Source organism: Salmo salar, unplaced genomic scaffold, assembly GCF_905237065.1.
Source record: "Salmo salar unplaced genomic scaffold, Ssal_v3.1, whole genome shotgun sequence".
NCBI lineage: Eukaryota > Metazoa > Chordata > Actinopteri > Salmoniformes > Salmonidae > Salmo > Salmo salar.
The window spans coordinates 149,001-155,000 of NW_025550451.1; the positions used below are offsets into that span (position 1 = coordinate 149,001).

Below are 6,000 nucleotides of genomic sequence, written 5' to 3' on the forward strand. Positions count from 1 at the left end.
GGAGGTGTGTGTGTGTGTGTGTGTGTGTGTGTGTGTGTGTTTGCTTAGCTCTGCAGATTAGAATGTCACTACCTGTCAGTGTTTGACATCTTTCCTATAATGCATCAGAAAGATGACCTGAACATCTAGGACCTTGGGAGAGGGGGACACATACAGAGAGAGAGGAGGGGGAAACAGACACAGAGAGAGAGAGAGAGAGGAGGAGAGGGAGAGGGGAACAGACACAGAGAGAGAAGGAGGAGAGGGAGGAGGGGACAGACAGAGAGAGAGAAGGAGGGAGGGAGGAGGGGACAGACAGAGAGAGAGAAGGTGGGAGGGAGGAGGGGACAGACAGAGAGAGAGAAGGAGGAGAGGGAGAGGGGACAGATACACAGAGAGAGAAGGAGGGAGGGAGAGGGGAACAGACACAGAGAGAGAAGGAGGAGAGGGAGAGGGGACAGATACACAGAGAGAGAAGGAGGAGAGGGAGAGGGGGACAGATACACAGAGAGAGAAGGAGGGAGGGAGGAGGGGACAGACAGAGAGAGAGAAGGTGGGAGGGAGGAGGGGACAGACAGAGAGAGAGAAGGAGGAGAGGGAGAGGGGGACAGATACACAGAGAGAGAAGGAGGGAGGGAGAGGGGAACAGACACAGAGAGAGAAGGAGGAGAGGGAGAGGGGACAGATACACAGAGAGAGAGAAGGAGGTGAGGGAGAGGGGGACAGACACAGAGAGAGAAGGAGGTGAGGGAGAGGGGGACAGACACAGAGAGAGAAGGAGGAGAGGGAGAGGGGGACAGATACACAGAGAGAGAAGGAGGTGAGGGAGAGGGGGACAGACACAGAGAGAGAGAGAGATTATACTAGCCTGCCCAACACCTCGAGAGAGAGAGAGATTATACTAGCCTGCCCAACACCTCAGAGAGAGAGATTATACTAGCTGCCCAACACCTCAGAGAGAGAGAGAGAGATTATACTAGCCTGCCCAACACCTCAGAGAGAGAGAGAGAGATTATACTAGCCTGCCCAACACCTCAGACAGAGAGAGATTATACTAGCCTGCCCAACACCTCAGAGAGAGAGAGAGATTATACTAGCCTGCCCAACACCTCAGACAGAGAGAAGGAGAGAGAGATTATACTAGCCTGCCCAACACATCAGACAGAGAGAGATTATACTAGCCTGCCCAACACCTCAGACAGAGAGAGATTATACTAGCCTGCCCAACACCTCAGAGAGAGAGAGATTATACTAGCCTGCCCAACACCTCAGACAGAGAGAGATTATACTAGCCTGCCCAACACCTCAGACAGAGAGAGATTATACTAGCCTGCCCAACACCTCAGACAGAGAGAGATTATACTAGCCTGCCCAACACCTCAGACAGAGAGAAGGAGAGAGAGATTATACTAGCCTGCCCAACACCTCAGACAGAGAGAGATTATACTAGCCTGCCCAACACCTCAGACAGAGAGAGATTATACTAGCCTGCCCAACACCTCAGAGAGAGAGAGATTATACTAGCCTGCCCAACACCTCAGACAGAGAGAGATTATACTAGCCTGCCCAACACCTCAGACAGAGAGAGATTATACTAGCCTGCCCAACACCTCAGACAGAGAGAGATTATACTAGCCTGCCCAACACCTCAGACAGAGAGAAGGAGGAGAGAGATTATACTAGCCTGCCCAACACCTCAGACAGAGAGAGATTATACTAGCCTGCCCAACACCTCAGACAGAGAGAGATTATACTAGCCTGCCCAACACCTCAGAGAGAGAGAGATTATACTAGCCTGCCAAACACCTCAGAGAGAGAGAGATTATACTAGCCTGCCAAACACCTCAGAGAGAGAGAGAGATTATACTAGCCTGCCCAACACCTCAGAGAGAGAGAGAGATTATACTAGCCTGCCCAACACCTCAGAGAGAGAGAGAGATTATACTAGCCTGCCCAACACCTCAGAGAGAGAGAGAGAGATTATACTAGCCTGCCCAACACCTCAGAGAGAGAGAGAGAGATTATACTAGCCTGCCCAACACCTCAGAGAGAGAGAGAGAGAGATTATACTAGCCTGGCAACACCTCAGACAGAGAGAGAGAGATTATACTAGCCTGCCCAACACCTCAGAGAGAGAGAGAGAGATTATACTAGCCTGCCCAACACCTCAGAGAGAGAGAGAGATTATACTAGCCTGCCCAACACCTCAGAGAGAGAGATTATACTAGCCTGCCCAACACCTCAGAGAGAGAGAGAGAGATTATACTAGCCTGCCCAACACCTCAGAGAGAGAGAGAGAGATTATACTAGCCTGCCCAACACCTCAGAGAGAGAGAGATTATACTAGCCTGCCCAACACTTCAGAGAGAGAGATTATACTAGCCTGCCCAACACCTCAGAGAGAGAGAGAGATGATACTAGCCTGCCCAACACCTCAGAGAGAGAGAGAGAGATTATACTAGCCTGCCCAACACCTCAGAGACAGAGAGAGAGAGATTATACTAGCCTGCCCAACACCTCAGAGAGAGAGAGAGATTATACTAGCCTGCCCAACACCTCAGAGAGAGAGAGAGATTATACTAGCCTGCCCAACACCTCAGAGAGAGAGATTATACTAGCCTGACCAACACCTCAGATAGAGAGAGATTATACTAGCCTGCCCAACACCTCAGAGAGAGAGAGATTATACTAGCCTGCCCAACACCTCAGAGAGAGAGAGAGAGATTATACTAACCTGCCAAACACCTCAGAGAGAGAGAGAGATTATACTAGCCTGCCCAACACCTCAGACAGAGAGAGAGATTATACTAGCCTGTCCAACACCTCAGACAGAGAGAGAGAGATTATACTAAACTGCCCAATACCTCAGAGAGAGAGAGAGAGAGAGAATACTAGCCTGCCCAACACCTCAGACAGAGAGAGAGAGAGAGAATATACTAGCCTGCCCAACACCTCAGAGAGAGAGAGAGAGATTATACTTGCCTGCCCAACACCTCAGAGAGAGAGAGAATTATACTAGCCTGCCCAACACCTCAGAGAGAGAGAGAGATTATACTAGCCTGCCCAACACCTCAGAGAGAGAGAGAGATTATACTAGCCTGCCCAACACCTCAGAGAGAGAGAGAGAGAGAGATTATACTAGCCTGCCCAACACCTCAGAGAGAGAGAGAGAGATTATACTAGCCTGCCCAACACCTCAGACAGAGAGAAGGAGAGAGAGATTATACTAGCCTGCCCAACACATCAGACAGAGAGAGATTATACTAGCCTGCCCAACACCTCAGACAGAGAGAGATTATACTAGCCTGCCCAACACCTCAGAGAGAGAGAGAGAGATTATACTAGCATGCCCAACACCTCAGAGAGAGAGAGAGAGATTATACTAGCCTGCCCAACACCTCAGAGAGAGAGAGAGAGATTATACTAGCCTGCCCAACACCTCAGACAGAGAGAGAGAGAGATTATACTAGCCTGCCCAACACCTCAGAGAGAGAGAGAGATTATACTAGCCTGCCCAACACCTCAGAGAGAGAGAGATTATACTAGCCTGCCCAACACCTCAGACAGAGAGAGATTATACTAGCCTGCCCAACACCTCAGACAGAGAGAGATTATACTAGCCTGCCCAACACCTCAGACAGAGAGAAGGAGAGAGAGATTATACTAGCCTGCCCAACACCTCAGACAGAGAGAGATTATACTAGCCTGCCCAACACCTCAGACAGAGAGAGATTATACTAGCCTGCCCAACACCTCAGAGAGAGAGAGATTATACTAGCCTGCCCAACACCTCAGACAGAGAGAGATTATACTAGCCTGCCCAACACCTCAGACAGAGAGAGATTATACTAGCCTGCCCAACACCTCAGACAGAGAGAGATTATACTAGCCTGCCCAACACCTCAGACAGAGAGAAGGAGAGAGAGATTATACTAGCCTGCCCAACACCTCAGACAGAGAGAGATTATACTAGCCTGCCCAACACCTCAGACAGAGAGAGATTATACTAGCCTGCCCAACACCTCAGAGAGAGAGAGATTATACTAGCCTGCCAAACACCTCAGAGAGAGAGAGATTATACTAGCCTGCCAAACACCTCAAGAGAGAGAGAGATTATACTAGCCTGCCCAACACCTCAGAGAGAGAGAGAGATTATACTAGCCTGACCAACACCTCAGAGAGAGAGAGAGATTATACTAGCCTGCCCAACACCTCAGAGAGAGAGAGAGAGATTATACTAGCCTGCCCAACACCTCAGAGAGAGAGAGAGAGATTATACTAGCCTGCCCAACACCTCAGAGAGAGAGAGAGAGATTATACTAGCCTGCGCAACACCTCAGACAGAGAGAGAGAGATTATACTAGCCTGCCCAACACCTCAGAGAGAGAGAGAGAGATTATACTAGCCTGCCCAACACCTCAGAGAGAGAGAGAGATTATACTAGCCTGCCCAACACCTCAGAGAGAGAGATTATACTAGCCTGCCCAACACCTCAGAGAGAGAGAGATTATACTAGCCTGCCCAACACCTCAGAGAGAGAGAGAGAGATTATACTAGCCTGCCCAACACCTCAGAGAGAGAGAGAGAGATTATACTAGCCTGCCCAACACCTCAGACAGAGAGAGATTATACTAGCCTGCCCAACACCTCAGAGAGAGAGAGAGAGAGATTATACTAGCCTGCCCAACACCTCAGACAGAGAGAGAGAGAGATTATACTAGCCTGCCCAACACCTCAGAGAGAGAGAGAGATTATACTAGCCTGCCCAACACCTCAGAGAGAGAGAGAGAGATTATACTAGCCTGCCCAACACCTCAGAGAGAGAGAGAGATTATACTAGCCTGCCCAACACCTCAGAGAGAGAGAGAGAGATTATACTAGCCTGCCCAACACCTCAGAGAGAGAGAGATTATACTAGCCTGCCCAACACCTCAGAGAGAGATTATACTAGCCTGCCCAACACCTCAGAGAGAGAGAGAGATTATACTAGCCTGCCCAACACCTCAGAGAGAGAGAGAGATTATACTAGCCTGCCAAACACCTCAGAGAGAGAGAGAGAGATTATACTAGCCTGCCCAACACCTCAGACAGAGAGAGAGATTATACTATTCTGTCCAACACCTCAGACAGAGAGAGAGAGATTATACTAGCCTGCCCAACACCTCAGAGAGAGAGAGATTATACTAGCCTGCCCAACACCTCAGACAGAGAGAGAGAGAGAGAGAATATACTAGCCTGCCCAACACCTCAGAGAGAGAGAGAGGTTATACTAGCCTGCCCAACACCTCAGACAGAGAGAGAGATTATACTAGCCTGCCCAACACCTCAGAGAGAGAGAGAGATTATACTAGCCTGCCCAACACCTCAGAGAGAGAGAGAGATTATACTAGCCTGCCCAACACCTCAGAGAGAGAGAGAGAGAGAGATTATACTAGCCTGTCCAACACCTCAGAGAGAGAGAGAGAGAGATTATACTAGCCTGCCCAACACCTCAGACAGAGAGGGATTATACTAGCCTGCCCAACACCTCAGAGAGAGAGAGAAAGATTATACTAGCCTGCCCAACACCTCAGAGAGAGAGAGAGAGATTATACTAGCCTGCCCAACACCTCAGAGAGAGAGAGAGAGATTATACTAGCATGCCCAACACCTCAGAGAGAGAGAGAGATTATACTAGCCTGCCCAACACCTCAGAGAGAGAGAGAGATTATACTAGCCTGCCCAACACCTCAGAGAGAGAGAGAGAGAGAGATTATACTAACCTGCCCAACACCTCAGAGAGAGAGAGATTATATTAGCCTGCCCAACACCTCAGAGAGAGAGAGAGAGAGAGAGAAGTTAGAGAGAGATGGGGACAGAAAAGTAGGAAGATGGGGAAAGGGGGAATGTCTGAAAAAGGTAGAGATGAAAGAGGTACAGAAAGAGAGAGAGAAATGGGGACAGATGGAGAGTGAAGGACAGACAGACTTTGAGAGAAAGTGACAGAGAGACGGAGAAAGAGAGAGATTGAGAGAGAGACGG

The 6,000-nt window shown here is 49.2% G+C and overlaps 1 protein-coding gene across 1 annotated transcript in view; it reads left to right on the top strand.

Moving 5' to 3' along the window:
• Positions 1 to 6,000, top strand: part of LOC123723862 (bifunctional heparan sulfate N-deacetylase/N-sulfotransferase 4) — a gene marked incomplete at both ends in the record, with an annotated part of 29,050 nt that overhangs the window by 9,647 nt on the left and 13,403 nt on the right. The gene's annotated exons all lie outside the window — the stretch shown is intronic.